Raw genomic sequence first — 18,216 nt, forward strand, 5'->3', positions numbered from 1 at the left:
ATGATTGACCACCGATTGGTCAAAGAGGGTATAGACCGTTCTTGACAATTAGGTTTTTTAAATGTGTGGTAGTAGTCATAAATTCTACTCCATGTTTGTGTAGATGATTGGTCAGTCCTTCGTATGGAGTTCATACTAAGATTAAGCCAAGCTGAAATGAGGAGAGTATCTTCCTCTACAGTAAATGACACACCCCGCTGGGATTTTTGTTTCCTTTTTTCCCATTGGGGTTGTGTCGCTTGGACATTAACACTTGCACTGCCCATAGGGGGTTGTTAATATCACATTCACCACTTTTCAATAGTGTGGTGAAGAAGGGATCCTCATCAATTAAACAGTTCATTTTGCAACAAAATATTAAAGGATAAAATGTTACTAAAACTGTCTGAATAGAAAAACTATGTATGCAACATGGAAAAAACAAAATACATGAAAAAACAGAGTATGTATGCAGTGCACAAGGGAAAAACATTAATATGCCTTGGTTTTATTTGTGTGAATCTGTCTAAAGGCATACATAAACATGTTGTGCATCTAGTCTAAAGGCATACAAAAACATGGTTGCATACCTGCTGACTTAAGGGTGACACTGGAGTAACAACCCGCAAAGATAAAAGGGTACATGATAGACACATTATAAGAACATGCAACCAAGCATTTTTCAAATCTTATTGCTCAGTTAAATACAAAGTAGTTTTCTCTATTTTGGCAATAAAAGGGCAAAGAACATAAGCAAATCATACCAATCAGTGCAGGTAATTAGCATACATTCTCATTTGCAAACCACAAGAAGCAAATCCCAAATTTTTAGAGACAGCATATACAACCCATGAGTTTTTTTCACGAGAAATAAGAAGCATGTACAGAGGCATGTACAATCTAAAAAACCCAAGAACCAAACTCCACTGCTCTATGTATCCCTATTCTCGGTTCAATATCAAGGAAAATCACACATTCCATATGAGGGGAAATCACACAATAATTTGTGAAATAAAAACAAGTGGCTTGCGGTTGCCCTAGCCGAATATCATTATTTAATCACCTTCTCTAGGGTTTCCAAACAGCCGCACAAAATTGAGTACTTGGCGAGAGAAGAGGCCGTCGTTGATGCAGGAACAGCCCCGTGGTGCACTTGAGCTTTGCTTTGGGCAATGGTGTAGCAGAGCAGAGAGAAGGCTGAAATATTGTTGAGGCAAGTGTTGGTGTCAAAGAGAAGAGAGCAAGAGAGAACAAAGTCGTTTGAAGAGAAGGAGGAAGACTTTCGAGGAAATACGCGTGAGAGAGAGGAGTCGTTTGGATAGAGAGAGAAAAAATATTAAAAATAATGTTTGAAGATTAAACAATGCTTCTTCAAATTTGAGGAAATACTGTTTATAGCTATGGATAAAAATGAAGATAGATAAACCAATGTGGATGATTTTAAAGACATATTCAAATTTAAAGATGGAGATGAAGATGGAAAAGCCACTACCAGTGCTCTAAAAGCAACTAATATATTCCGTCGAGAAACAGAGGGCAATGGGGAGGCGTGCGAGGCAGGGGACTCACCGAGAGGAGGAGGAGCACGTGGTTGAGCTGGGTGAGAAGACGGTAGCTTTAGGTGGCTGGGAGTGAAGGCGACACAACTAGAGGCTCCTCTGTGGTGGTTCAACACCGAGAAAGGGAGAGAGAGCTCTGTCATGCCGAAAAGCAACCAAGAGAGAGAGGAGGGGTGGCGGTCATAGGCTTACTAGGAAGACGTGGGTTTGACAGGAACAACTAGTCAGCAGTTTCTGTGATGCCTAAGTTGTCCTCGGCGTAGGGTAGTGGCGGAACAACCAAGGTTGGCTGCGTCATGATGCTCGTCTATGGGTGCAAAAGGCCGCAGCATGGTGCACGTGTGACAGTGCTTGGAGGTCTCCACGGTCATGCTTGTTTGGGCAGTGGAGTTGCCGTAGTGGTTCCGTCGTCGAGTCGCGGCCCTTTATGGTTGTTGCTGATGGTGCTCTGTTTGATGGGTGCAACTAGTGGTCTCTGCGTTCGTGAATGTTTTAGGCTCATGGTGGTCGACTTTCAGATCTACTAGTGGCGGAGGTTTACGTGCATGGCAGGGTGTCAAAGTTCTTTGGCTACAGTTCAGATCACGGGTGGCTCACTGGGGTGGTGGTCAGCTTTTTCCATATGGGTGTGCTCTGTGTTTTGCTTGTTCCATCAGACGGTGGTTTGTTGTGAAACAAGGCTAATATGTGCATAGGGAAGGTCTTTTGTTTGTGTTGTATATAATACAGACACTTCATGAGATTTTATAAAGGGAGAATGGAGGATTGATGATAGGATTTCTGAGTTTGTTTTCCATTAGGATGATCAATTAGGAGATACGATCCATTAGGAGATAAGGATGAAGGGTGGAGATAGGAAGAAACAAGGCTTAGAGCATTCCCATTGGATTTTCTATATGGGATCTATCCTATAATTTGGGGATAAGTTTAGGGATTTGGAGAAAAACCCCTCTCCATTGGATTCCAAATTTTGCGGTTTAAGTTTATGGGATCTACAGTTGTTCCCCATATATGGCATGACCCCTCCCTCGAAACACCAACTATCGCAACCCCCCCTCTCTATCGGCAAATTATGTAAGTTTTGATTTCGGTTTCTTCAAAATTTTGTGACATTGATTTCGCAACACCATATTTCGTAGCCCCTCTCCCTCATTTTCGAAAAAAATTTCTCACTTCATACCTCTCTCCTTCTCTGTTTCTCTCTTCCCATTTTTCTTCCTCCCGAGGCCATGATCAAGGTAAGTATACGATGGAGAGCCTACAATTTGGTGCTTTGCGTCGGCGATCTCTTCACTGTTTGACTGCCAAGAATGTTTCTTTGCTTTCAAATTGGTTCAATTTTTTTTTTTTTTGTCACTCTCGTTTAGTCATTCTCATTTTGGGCTTTGTTTGAGAAAATTGGTTCCATTTTGACCTTGCGTTGCCATTGATTTGTCTATATTTTGGTTGTCTGTGTTGAGTGTTTGGTTGCCGAGAAAGTGATGATATTTCATAGATTTTTTTTTAAATTACTCTATATAGATGTTTTTTCTTTCACTTTCTATGAGATGTGACTTTCAGACTTATGTGGTTGTGAAATTTGTTTTGTGTTGCAGTCGAAGCTGATATTTCCAATTTTGCTCTCATTTTTCTCATCGTTGTTTGGTTGCTGCGAAAATCCAGTTAGATTTATTGAATGAAAATTGTGTTTTATGTTGTGCTTGTGTGGGATCGTTTTGATTTTGCTCTCATTTTCCTTCATGTACTGTTTGCTTATTGTGAAAATCTCTAGTTGCAGGAAGAATAAGAAATTGAATAGCTGATGTATTTTTTTTCCCTTTTGCTTTATGATGATTTCCCTTTTCCCTCATGTATTGGTTTCTGATGCTTTATATCAAACAATATATGCCTCTTGGTTTGCTTGAAATTTAAAATATGTACCTTTTTTGTGTACCATATACTTGGCTGCTGTGTAAATTAGGAGAAAGAAAATGATATTTGGGTCTTGACATTGTATGTGCTTTTGAATGTGTTAAAAGTGAGAATCCTTCATCATTAAATGAAATACTTAATTAAGCTCAGGTTTATGGAATTTGGGACCTATTGTTTTATTTTTGTTAGTTTTGGAATTATCTCTTTTTTAATGTGTGATTCAACTTGTGGTTTATCTTCTTTCAAATGTGCTATATGTAATTATTTGTGGTGTTTGATTTCATAAAAGGGGAACTATTGAAAGTAATTGAACGATGTTGGGTTGAATTGACAAGTAATAAATCGGAAATTTAAAAAGAAAAGATACATATTTATACTTAGGAACTTTGTTGGATAAAAAATTACAAATTTAAAGATTTTTTTTATAAAGATTCGGGCTAAACTTGAATGATGAAAACTCACTTGAAGTTGTTCTCTTGTTATAATCCATTTGGTTTGAAGACTCATATTAGATATAAGTCTTTCTTTTATTTCAGTTTATGTTTTGAGGAACCTCCTACGGAAGTTGTTTATTCATTAGCATAGTACCATCTTTTGAACACTATTTGTGATTTTTGTTTCTTCCTTGAGGTTTAATGTGCATACATTTTACTATAAATTGAAAAAAGGAAATGATGGTTAAATTTCATGGGTTCCTTAAACCAATTATGTAAATTTCATGATATCCTAAAAAATGTAATTTTAGGTTCCTTAAATCAATTATGTTTCATTGCTCTTTCCATGGGTAATTTGTTCTGTGTTGTTGGGTTTCTTTGCAGTATTTCGTATCTTTCGGTTCTTTAGATCAAATGAGACTTGAGTTTGTGAGAATGCAAATGCAAGCAGAATGCGTATTTATAGAGGAAAAAGTTACCGTTACATATATGACAAAAAAATGTTATCGTTTGAAAGAAGATAAAAAAAGTTACCGTTGGAGAAAAAAAAATATTACTGTTGGAGGCAAGAGTTCACAATGTTACCGTTGGAGGTAGCTGTGAATCCGGGTCGAAAAACACCACCCTCAAACACCCATGTTTTTGCACCCTGAAACAAAGCAAGTTTTTGCTCAAGCCGTCCATCGAGCCCCCCTCCTTTGGACTTTCACTAGGTGTTGCACCTTGCTGTCGCCTCTGATCTCCACTGTCTAGACCTCACAGAAACCACCACCAAGGACTTTTCAACACCCCCAGTTCGTCTCACCTCACAGTGAGCTTGATCTCTTTCCCTTACGTTTTGCTCTTTCTCTCTCTCTCTCTCACTGTGTTTCTCTCTCTAGTCCAGTGCACAGCCGTCGAGTTCACCACCTTCCACCGTAACCAACATCTCCGCCACACGCCTACTCTCCAGCCTCCTCGCCACTGCCTACCCAGTCCAGCCGTCTCACGCTGCCGCGTGATTACTCCTTGAGTAAGCCCCTGCCATGCAAAGTTTATTTTTTTTAAGCAGGTTATATTTGTTTTCAAAAAATTAAATGAAATTACATTAGTACCCTTAACGACATGTTGTATTAATGTGCTTTTAAACTTTTATTATGTATTAGTACACTCTTATTTAATAATGATTACATAAAATAACTTAAGTATTTTAACATGTTATTAAGTAAAGATTTATTTTAACAGTAAACAATATTGGTGTAATGTTATTTTTACACTTTAGATATGATTTAGTCTATTAAAAAATAGTTATGGTTTATTTTAAAATATTTTGGTATAATTATATGATCTAGTATTAAATTTTGTAGTTTGAATACTCTAGTAAATAAGTTAGGATTTAATGACTTTTAGTCGGAGTTATTAAGTGGACGGATGAATTTAGAAAGTGATGGTAATTTAGAGTTAAGAGAAATTTTAGGTTTTGAGGAATTAAAATAGGTTATTTTAGAAACTTAGGCTTAAATATCAAAATACGTGATTGATGGAAAATTTATGAGAATTATGTGATTATTTTATAGGTGACATTTATTTTTGTTCAGTACTGCTGTAGAGAAATTCTGATAAGCTAAGAAGTTCAAGTAAGCGGAGTTCCTATGCTAGACTTTGCATAAAAATAAAATGGGCTGAGGTTGTTTTTGAAAAATATGCATGTTTAGGTATGAAAAGAAATTTGAAACGAACTCAGTTATTTGTTCTGCATTACTCATAAAATTCTGTATGAGAATAAAGTATTTTCTGACATGACTGGTGTAGACATGAGCTAATTTTGTGCATTCTGTTTCTGATGATGCAAAAAGAGCGAATATAAAAATCTAAAAGTTTTTGTTGTGAATAAATGAAGATGTTTTCATTCTGTTTATTTCGAACATGTGAAATTATCTGAAGATGTTCAGTTTTTAGCAATTGATATGAAGTGACATCTAAAAACATTGGCATGAGATTCTGATTCTGATTCTGTATTCTGATTAAGTCTGATTATGATGTTCTGTTACGGTCCATCTACATGTGATAATAGTGGCATACAGCCAAACCACGAGTTATAATAGTGGATACGGCCCAACCACGAGTGATAATAGTGGATATGATCCTTCCACAGGTTATAATAGTGGTTTATAACCTTACCACAAGGGTTAAACATGGTATACAGCTCAACCACGGGTTATAATAGTGGATACGGCCCTTCCACGGGTTATAATAGTGGTTTATAACCCTACTACGAGGGTTAAACATGATATATGTCCTAATGTGATGCTTTGATTTATGAAGATGAGGTCTCAGATCTTGATATGCCAAATGATTTTTGGAATAAGAATGTTTTTTTGAAAGTTTTGCTCTGATATTTTGTAACATGTTTTGATATTTGCATTTTGAAAGTAAATGTTTCTATTTCTGCATTCTGAATGTAAACATTTTGTTTTGCATTCTGAATTCTGAAAATGCTCATGTTTACATACTAGTATATGTTTACTGCTTATTGAGTTGTTGATAACTCACCCCTTATCTTCACAATATTTTTTAGATAATTTTGATGCATCAGCTAGAAGTCAAGAGTGAAGTTTGATGATCATAGAAGAATAAGTGCCAGATGGTACAAGTTTATTGGAGAGTCTTATTTAAAAGGTTTATGATTTTATGTTATTTGATATTTGGAGTCCTAGATATTTCAAAATATTTATGGAATTTTTAAATTATCTCATTGAGGTATTTGTTTTTTGGTGTCCTGGTAGAGGAACATATAATCTGGTTTGAATAAACGGATTTGTACTTTTTTGGGAATATTGGAGTATTTTAAATATGTTATGGAAGTTGGATTTAGCTTATAAGAGCTAACTCTCCGGACCTCCGGAAACGAGGCGTTACATCGATTCAATAAACACGATATTCGACTGAACCATCTCCCTTCCCATATGTGTAAGCAACACTCAAACAGAGATCAAAGAAACATGGATACCAACACAAAAAGAAAAGATAAAAGTGTAAGGAGAGAAAATGAAGAGAGCAAAATAACTTCAACAAAAATTCTTAACCATAGTTTGATTAGAAGCACACTCTCTACGGTATTTATGTTTGCTAGTAATGTGACGGAGAGTAACATAGAGACTATTATGAATCACCATAATATTTAAAAGTGGCAAGTGCATCATGGTCCCTTCACTACTTTCCTAAGACCATTTCTAACACAAGACTTATTTTTCATAAATTTCAAGCTCAATGATGGAGTTGAACAGCTGCAGTTTACTTAGTTTTGTATTACAAAGTATTCCATTCTAAGAATATCGTAAGAAGTATAATAACAACTTATCAAAGTTTTTGTTTTTTTTGGCACCAGCTGTCCAGAACAACTTCTTGACTAATTCTGGGGGTGCACAGGTTCTCGGCAAGGAATTTTCCGCAAGTGCACTTCGGGTAATTCAAGGGAAAAATCCTCCAATCCAATGACTTAGAGATTATTTGCATTGAAGGAGATTTGAACCTTAGACCTAGGGGGAGTATACTCCCAAACCCAAGGCCTTTACCACTTGAGCCAACCCCTAGGGATAATAAAAGCCTATCAAAATACGTACCTTGAGATAAAACATGAATAAAACACGTAAGTAATATTGCAACATGTTGTCACATGACTTGTAACACTTGACAAGTCCACTGGAACCCAAAGAAGCTTATACAATAGTAAATAGGACTATGTAGGCCTATCAGCTAACCCACGTTGAACCATAGCAATACAAATTGTAAGTAAAATAAAAATTTTATAAATCTAATGAATATGCGTAGCCCAAGTACACAGCAAAAGAAAAAAATTGATGGAATAAAAATATAGTACACATCTCCCAATTGTTTTTTTGAAAATGACCTCAGAAACTTTCCATAGCAATTACGTGTTACAACTTGTATCATCAAGAAGGCATCCCACAATGAAGTCCGGGACCTCTTCTATCCAAACTAGTTCTTCTCCTATCTCTATAGCTTTCTTTGCTAAAGTATGAGCTACTGTGTTCTTTTTCCTACTAACAAATTGAATAAACCAATTAAAAAAATATTAAAAACTTTTATTTACAGGCTACCATCTTTTCAGGCCCAAATCAGGGCCACCCACTGAAGTGTGCATTTTTAGCCAAAAACGGGCCACCCACGGGGTGAACAACAAGGGCCACCCACTGGGTGGCTGGTGGTGACCACCACCAGACCACCAATCCATGAATATTCACCAATCCATGAATATATGGTGACCACCACCATATATTCTAGACGTAAAAACAAAATATATATTAAAAGAAGTAGCAACTTCTGCACTGTTCCAGTACAATTATTTAAATGAGAACAAAGGAAAAACAAAATAATTTTTATGATAGGTAACAAAATAAAACGAAATTGAAATATAGCATTATTGCTTTGTAAACTTCCGATTTCAAAACATTCAGGGCACAAGTAAAGACATAATAAACAAACAAAGGTGCCATTCTATTGCAGGAGTTACCGGGAATTCAAAGGTTGTTTATCACACTTCAATTTGTTGCGTTTGGGTAGAGAGGCATTTTCAGGTATTCTGTGAATAGTAGTGAGAAAAAAATGAAAAAGTAACAATAGAATATTGAATAGTAGTGAAAAGTATGTAAAAAATAATAATAAAATAATGAATAGCAGTGAGATATTATAAGAATACTTCAGGTATTCTCAGTACCCAAACTAGGCAGGCTGATATTTTCTAAGATTCCTTTGAAGGACTTGCTTCAAATCCTTCTCACTACAGATGGCAACCGAAGATATTTTTCATATGACATGGCAGTCCTCATCCCAACAATAGATAGGATGTAATTTTGAGTAAGCTTGGCCGTAATTCTGCTAAAAATAATAGAGGGCTTCTCAATATTTAATCTTTGTCCTGAAGTTGTCTCATATACTTTCAAAAGACTGAACAACCTTCCCCATTCAATAGAATTAGACTTAGAAAACAAAAAAGCTATCATCCACAAAGAAAAGATGAGAGATTCTAAGCTGAACTCTTGCAACTGGAACACCATGAATCAAACCATTCTCCTCAGCCTTTCCAATTAGATTACTTAGAGCTTCAACACACAAGATGAAAATATATGATGAAAGAGGATTACCTTGTCTTATACCTCTAGTTGGTTGGAAAGCTCCTTGAGGATCTCCAATTACCAAAATTGCATAAGAGACAGATTCAATGCATTTCATCACACACCCCACCCATTGATTGCAGAATCTCATTTTGTATAGCGCTGCTATTAGAAAACTCCACTCAATTCTATCATAAGTCTTGCTCATGTCTAGCTTCAATGCCATGTAGCCTTCCTTACTTGTCATTTTAATGACACAATAACATTATCAGAAATTAGTCTATTAGGAACAAAAGCTGATTGAGAAGGAGAAATTATGACTGGAAAAATTTTCTTTAATCTATTTTCCATTACTTTTGAAATAAGCTTATACATCACATTACAAAGAGAAATGAGTCTAAACTCAGTCAATTTAGTAAGGGCCTTTTTCTTGGAGATTAGTGTAATGAAGGTGTTGTTAATTTTTGCGAAGCTGCCATTAGAGTTCAACATAAATAAAACTGCTTTACACACCTGTGCTCCAACTATAGCCCAATATTTTTGATAAAAGGCTGCAAGGAATCCATCTGGGCCTGGAGAGCTGAGGCCATTCATTTGACAAAGTGCATCTTCAACCTCTTGCTTAGTGTATGGTCTGATCAACATTTCATTTTGGACAACAGTTACTTGAGTCTCCAATGATCCAAGGCAGTCTGTAATGTTTCTGGGTTCATAAGAGATAAATAATTTTTTAAAGTATTATTGAAACAAGTTACAAATGCCCTCTTTAGAATGTACTTCCTATTCATTATCATCAACCAGCTTCTTTATCAAATTTGTCTTCTTCCTCTGAGATGCACGCTGGTGAAAAAATTTTGTGTTTCTGTGCCCCTCATTCAACCACCTTTGCTTGGCTCTTTGCTTCGATCTAATATGATCTTCTTCAACCAATCTGTTCACAATTTTTTGCACCTGCTTAATGTTCTCATTTAGATGTCCCTTATTGACCTTTTGAAGTTCTGATAATTGAGCCAACTTAGCATTACTCTCTTCTTCTTCTTCTTCTTTTTTTAAATTGCCAATGTTCATCTTACTTTATTGGATCAATTTCCTCTTGCACTTGTTAAGGCATTCGTTAGTGAAACTCAGTTTATTCTCAGACATCCTGGGTTGACTCCAAGCTTCCATCACTATCTTGTAGTACACCTTTCGTAAAGACCAACTAGCCTCGAACCTGAATGGCTTAACAATCTTGGCCAGTTAAAATGATTCTGTTCCATAATGATGTGCAAAGGACTATGGTCTGAGCTCAGTGTTGGAAGAATGTACACACTTGGTCTAGGGAAAGCCTCAGTCCATATATTGTTTTTGAAGGCTTTATCAAACCTCTCTTTAGTGAAGGCCTCACCATATCTGGCATTAGACCAAGTATATTTGTTGCCAATGAATCACATATCACTAAGACCACACTTATCCACAACCTCTCTAAAGGCCTCCATCTGGTTGTAAGATCTCAAAGACCCTCAACATTTCTCTCCATAAATGAGTATCTCATTGAAATTCCCTACACATATGATTCAAAAGATCTTGCAACCCAAGATATTTTTCATATGACATTGCAGTCATCATCCCAGCAATAGATAGGATGTAATTTTGAGTAAGCTTGGCTGTATTTCTGCTAAAAATAATAGAGGTCTTCTCAATATTTAATCTTTGTCCTGAACTATCTCATATACTTTCAAAAGACTGAACAACCTTCCCCGTTCAATAGAATTAGCCTTACAAAATAAAAAGGCTATCATCCACAAATAAAAGATGAGAGATTCTAAGTAGAACTCTTGCAACTGGAATACCATGAATCAAACCATTCTTCTCAACCTTTCCAATTAGATTACTCAGAGCTTCAGCACAAGTTGAATAGATCGGATGAAAGAGGATTACCGTGTCTTATACCACTAGTTGGATGGAAAGCTTCTTGAGGATCTCCATTTACCAGAATTGCATAAGAGATAGATTCAATGCATTTCATCACCAACCCCACCAATTGACTGCACAATCTCATTTTGTATAGCTCTGCTCTTAGAAAACTCCACTCAATTCTATCATAAGTCTTGCTCATGTCTAGCTTCAATGCCATGTAGCCTTCCTTACCTGTCATTTTAAAATTCATAGAATGCAAAGCCTTAAATGACACAATAACATTGTCAGAAATTAGTCTATTAGGAAGAAAAGATGATTGAGAAGGAGAAATTATGAGTGGCAAAATTTTCTTTAATCTATTTTCCATTACTTTTGAAATAAACTTATACATCACATTACAAAGAGAAATGGATTTGAACTTAGTCAATTTAGTAGGAGTCTTTTTCTTGGGGATTAGTGTAATGAAGGTGTTGTTAATTTCTGCTAAGCTGCCATTAGAGTTCAACACAAAGAAAATTGCTTCACACACCTGTACTCCAACTATAGCCCAATACTTTTGATAAAAGGCTACAAGGAATCCATCTGGGCCTGGAGAGCTAAGGCCATTCATTTGAAAAAGTGCATCTTCAACCTCCTGCTTAGTGTATGGTCTGATCAACATTTCATTTTGGACAACAGTTACTTGAGTCTCCAATGATCCAAGGCAGTCTGCAATGTTTCTGGGTTTAGAAGAGATAAATAATTCTTTAAAGTATTCTTGAAATAGGTTACAAATGCCTTCTTTAGAATGTACTTCCTGTTCATTATCATCAACCAGCTTCTTTATCAAATTTGTCTTCTTCCTTTGAGATGCACATTGGTGAAAAAGTTTTGTGTTTCTATCCCTCTCATTCAACCACCTTTGCTTAGCTCTTCGCTTCGATCATATATGATCTTCTTCAACCAATATGTTCACAATTTGTTGCACCTGATTAATGTTCTCATTTAGATGTCCCTTATTGACCTTTTGAAGTTTTGATAATTGAGCCAACTTAGAATTACTCTCTTCTACTTCTCTCTCTCTTTTTTTTTTTTGAATTGCCAATGTTCATCTTACTCTATTGCATCAATTTCATCTTGCACTTGTTAAGATATTCGTTAGTAAAACTCATTTTATTCTCAGACATCCTGGGTTGACTCCAAGCTTCCTCCACTATCTTGTAGCACTTTTTCATTAAAGGCCAACTAGCCTTGAACCTTAATGGCTCAGCATTCCTGGCCAATTCAAAATGATTCTGTTCCATAATGATGTGCAAAGGACTATGGTCTGAGCTCAGTGTTGGAAGAATGTACACACTCGGTCTAGGGAAAGCCTCAGCCCATATATTGTTGTTGAAGGCTCTATCAAACCTCTCATTAGTGGAGGCCTCACCATATCTGCCATTAGACCAAGTATATTTGTTGCCAATGAATCGCATATCACTAAGACCACACTTATCCACAACCTCTCTAATGGCCTCTATCTGGTTGTAAGATCTCAAAGGCCCTCAACATTTCTCTCCATAATTGAGTATCTCATTGAAATCCCCTACACATGATTCAAAAGGCCTTGCAACCCAAGATATTTTTCATCTGACAGGGCAGTCCTCATCCCAGCAATAGAAAGGATGTAATTTTGAGTAAGCTTGGCTGTATTTCTCCTAAAAATAATAGAGGTCTTCTTAATATTTAATCTTTGTCCTGAAGCTATCTCATATACTTTCAAAAGACTAAACAACCTTCCCCATTCAATAGAATTAGCCTTTCAAAATAAAAAGCCTATCATCCACAAAGAAAAGATGAGAGATTCTAAGCTGAACTCTTACAACTGGAAGACCATGAATCAAACCATTCTCCTCAGCCTTTCCAATTAGATTACTCAGAGCTTCAACATACAAGATCAAAAGATAGGATGAAAGAAGATTACCTTGTCTTATACCTCTAGTTGGATGGAAAGCTTCTTGAGGATCTCCATTTACTAGAATTGCATAAGAGACAGATTCAATGCATTTCATACCCAACCCCACCAATTGACTGCAGAATCTCATTTTGTATAGCGCTACTCTTAGAAAATTGCACTCAATTCTATCATAAGTCCATGTCTAGCTTCAATGCCATGTAGCCTTCCTTACCTGTCATTTTAAATTTCATAGAATGGAAAGCCTTAAATGACACAATAACATTGTCAGAAATTAGTCTATTGGGAACAAAAGCTGATTGAGAAGGAGAAATTATGAGTGGAAAATTTTTCTTTAATCTATTTTCCATTACTTTTGAAATAAGCTTATACCTCACATTACAAAGAGAAATGGGTCTAAACTCTGTCAATTTAGTAGGGGCATTTTTCTTGGGGATTAGTGTAATGAGGTGCTGTTGATTTCTGCTAAGCTGCCATTAGTGTTCAACACAAATAAAATTGCATCACACACTTCTGTTCCAACTATAGCCCAATATTTTTGATAAAAGGCTGCAAGGAATCCATCTGGGCCTAGAGAGCTGAGGCCATTCATTTGAAAAAGTGCATCTTCAACCTCCTGCTTAGTGTATGGTCTGATCAACATTTCATTTTGGACAACAGTTACTTGAGTCTCCAATGATCCAAGGCAGTCTGCAATGTTTCTGGGTTTAGAAGAGATAAATAATTCTTTAAAGTATTCTTGAAATAGGTTACAAATGCCTTCTTTCGAATGTACTTCCTGTTCGTTATCATCAACCAGCTTCTTTATCAAATTTGTCTTCTTCCTTTGAGATGCACATTGGTGAAAAAGTTTTGTGTTTCTATCCCTCTCATTCAACCACCTTTGCTTAGCTCTTTGCTTCGATCAGATATGATCTTCTTCAACCAATATGTTCACAATTTGTTGCACCTGATTAATGTTCTCATTTAGATGTCCCTTATTGACCTTTTGAAGTTTTGATAATTGAGCCAACTTAGCATTACTCTCTTATACTTCTCTCTCTCTTTTTTTTTTTTGAATTGCCAATGTTCATCTTACTCTATTGCATCAATTTCATCTTGCACTTGTTAAGACATTCGTTAGTAAAACTCATTTTATTCTCAGACATCCTGGGTTGACTCCAAGCTTCCTCCACTATCTTGTAGCACTTTTTCATTAAAGGCCAACTAGCCTCGAACCTTAATGGCTCAGCATTCCTGGCCCGTTCAAAATGATTCTATTCCATAATGATGTGCAAAGGACTATGGTCTGAGCTCAGTGTTGGAAGAATGTACACACTCGGTCTAGGGAAAGCCTCAGCCCATATATTGTTGTTGAAGGCTCTATCAAACCTCTCATTAGTGGAGGCCTCACCATATCTGCCATTAGACCAAGTATATTTGTTGCCAATGAATCGCATATCACTAAGACCACACTTATCCACAACCTCTCTAAAGGCCTCTATCTAGTTGTAAGATCTCAAAGGCCCTCAACATTTCTCTCCATAATTGAGTATCTCATTGAAATCCCCTACACATGATTCAAAAGGCCTTGCAACCCAAGATATTTTTCATCTGACATGGCAGTCCTCATCCCAGCAATAGAGAGGATGTAATTTTGAGTAAGCTTGCAACCCACTTCTTGTGCCATACAAGCCAATGGCATATTGTAAACTTGAATCCAGAACTCCTTTTTATTGAAAGGCACCTCATTGATCGACATGCTGCTATAAAAACTTGAAGACACAGAAGCTGTCGATCAAATGACCGTGGCCTGCCATTGATCACTCGATGTATGTCCTTCTCCTTGTTGAACTCTATGAGAAACTTTTCAACTCCAACTTCAGAGAATTGGATCCAATTCTCACACCTTCAAACCTTTGTCATTGTACTCTTGAATGATTCTTTGTAAATAGACTTATTAGCCAAAATGATGGCCAACAGACAAAACTGACCATGTTGCACTGCTCTAGTCATTGAAGTAGATGGTAGAACCATCCCTTCTTTTTTCCTCTCAGTGAGACATAACCCCTCCCACTGCTTTGCTAACTCTTCCTGCATAACCACCTTTTCAAACCAGCCACACTAGCCTAAGAGACTCACTCTATCCTAGAGAGAAACCTCACCCAACAAGTAGAGGACACTCCCATTCAACTTATGAGTTGTTTGAATAATCTTTTTCACTATCCAAAATATTTTTGGATAGTATTGCTATATAATAAGCCGGAAATCTTCAAACAAAAATAGAGAAGTTTTCATAAACTAATAGCTAGATCTTTAAATACTCACACATTTAAGATATGACCTATTCTTTTTTCTTTTTATGTAAAAACAAAAATTTATCTTTTTATTATATAGAAATGATTTTTACATGCCCCAAAATTCATATAGATATGCTCCGCACAAATCTTTATAAAAAAGTGGACCACTCTTTAAAATTTTTTTATCAAGTATTATCAACCGAGGTGGAGCTAGCTAGTTGGCTATTAAACAAAATAATTGTTTGCTGATGAGTGATTGTCAAATGTTAGGTGTCTTTCGCAATAATATAAAGCTCAATAGAGTGCTTAATTATGACTTGTTTAACAAGAGTTTTTAGGGGTGTGCAACCAAGCCAGATTTTTTTCTAGTTTGATCTGGAACCCAGAAATTCGGGCAGTTATCTGTCTGGATTGGACCCGGGCTAGTAAGATGAACACGGATCCGGTTATGTAACCGATTATTCGTTCCCATATCCTATTTTAAAAATACAAAAAAAAAATCCAATTTTTTCAAATTTTAAAATAAAAATAATATACAAAAATTATATTCTATTAATATTTTAAATTTATAGTATTTTTATTCAGCTTTTTATCTCTTCTCTCTCTCTCTCTCTCTCAAAACTCCAAAAAAATATTTTTTAAGGTAATGAAGTGTTCCAACAGGCCGCTGGAGGTTTGTAGGCACCACACAGGCAACGGGCACTTAGTCTTCATTCTTTCGTGCCACGCTTATTCTCAAATTCCACTACTTAGTAATTTACTAAAATTAAGCTATTCATTATTCTTTAAGATAGCTTTATAATTTAAAGTTTTTAACGCTTCATGTATTTTCAACTAATAACAACTTAGAGACCGTGAACAAAAATCACCTAACAAATATATATATGTATATATATATATCATATTGCAAGCTATAGTAATGGTAAATAGTTTATCTTACTTTCTTTTATTCTCTCGTATTTGTATTTTAAGTCTAAATTTTCAAATCTTAACATCTTATGTAGTTCGAAAAAAAAAAGAATAAAATTTATATGGAATATAAAATATTTTTTTATTTATCATCATTCTTGTAAGGGGATTTTCCCGCACTAAGCCCAAGAGGCTTGTAAACGAAAAGGAAACAAGATCAAAAGCCCGGGCCAGAGTGGAGAGCCCCTAACTCAGCCAATGGGAAAGCTCCTCTGTACATGACTTACATGAGAGATGGTGCTGTAGGGATGTGACTCGTCGATCTGAGGATCCCTCGAGTAGTGTTTAGTCCTCAAGTGCCCACCTGCACATCAGGCGTGATACGGGGAGCCATTGATATGACAGAGAAGGCATGAACGGACCAGAGGGGAGACAGATTGAGAGAAGGAGGTTGGATAACCATGCCACATTAAGGCTCCACCACCCAAACTTCATGGGAGCAGGTATTATCTACTCCTCAGACTTGTAGCATAAATAGCATATCTCAGGTACGAGAATATCCCTCTGATCTCTAGACCCTCTTACTTATTTGCTACTCTCAAAGAATATTTACTAACTTTGGCATGAGAGGTTACCCAGCCGAGGCCGCCCTCTCAAAACTGCAACCTTTTGTACCTTGTGCAAGACCCGTTTTCGAAGACTTTAGTTATCGAAACTTGGCCTAAAGGTGTGCGAAACATGATGTTAGCAATTCTAATTATTTTTTTTATCTTCTAATGTGATAGAATAAAATTATTACCCCAAAATAGAATAAAATAAAAATTAGTTTTATAAAAACTAATAAAATATTATTAAAAATGAAAAATATTCTTTTATGGAAGAAAACAAAAGGTTAAGTTGGAAAAAATTATCAAGTGCATGAAATTGTGTATGCAAAGGCAAAGCTAGAATATGGTTTTAAAAAGTCTTAAAAAAAGTAAAAAAAGGTTACAATTCGGATATCTGGTTAGAATTTGGATGTCTGGATTTACATCCGGTTATCACCCATATTCTTTTCAGGCTTATCTAGGCGGTTATCTGCCAGTTTTTTAAAACCCGGATCCGGATTCGGCTCCGATTATGGCTCGATATTTGGATCTGGATCCAGTTCTATACACCTAGGATTTTTAATTTTATAAAATGATCAAAGTTTATTCCATAGGATTATTTTTTAATATTTATATTTCATTAGGTAATTATAACCTCACAATGTGCATGCTTATATCCTCTTCCATTTTCGCTTATATTTGTGATAAAATAAATGGTGATGGTTTAAGTGGAAATATTTTTGTATGGTACTATTGCTATACAATAAATCAATCAAGCATCTTCAAACAAGATTTATAGAGAATTTTTCAAAAACTGCAAAAGGCTAATTGAGATCTCGAAATATTTATACCTTTATGGTTTTGTCATTGTTTTATATTTCGTACATGACATGCATGGTCGTGGACCACCACGTCCCTAGCTGTGGTGGTCGGGGCATAAGGCATCGTCGGTCCACGTGGTGGTCGTCAGTAGCCACACCGGGCTCACGGCTCCTCGACGCACATTAGGTGCATGACATGCGTAGCTTTGGGCCACTGCATGCTCGACCATAGTCCTTGGGGACCACTACGTAGGCTACAGAAAGTGCCGATGGCCCACGTGGCCCACGACTGGCAGTATATCCCTATGCATGGCACTATTCACGGCATGCACAGTGGGTGCTTGGACACTATGAACAATTAATGTGTACTATGTTTGTGACGGTATTGTGCACTTAAATGGACAGTACATTTGATCTCGATAGTGAGGAAATTTTCTTCCCGAGCATGGAAAGTTTGCAGTTGAGGATATGATAGTGTTACTAACTAAATAAAATAAGAAAAGCTGAAAATGCCTATCTGAGAAAAATTTTCTACTCATTTGGAGATGATTTTGCAAGTCAGGAGAGGATCACTCTCCCACTTTAAATGTAGAAAATAAATCAATCCAACAAACAACGCCACCTATTAATGCTAAAAATCGCACAACTGGCCAAAATTGGTGAAAGAATCATTCTCGACCCAGGGTGATGTTTCAAGCCTCAATCGGTGTGGTTTAGTGTAATACCCAGCTCCTTCTTCTTACGTACGCTTCTCTCTTTCTGACGTATGTTTCGTCTTGATGACATAA

Source organism: Juglans regia, chromosome 12, assembly GCF_001411555.2.
Source record: "Juglans regia cultivar Chandler chromosome 12, Walnut 2.0, whole genome shotgun sequence".
In the NCBI taxonomy this organism is placed as follows: Eukaryota; Viridiplantae; Streptophyta; class Magnoliopsida; order Fagales; family Juglandaceae; genus Juglans; species Juglans regia.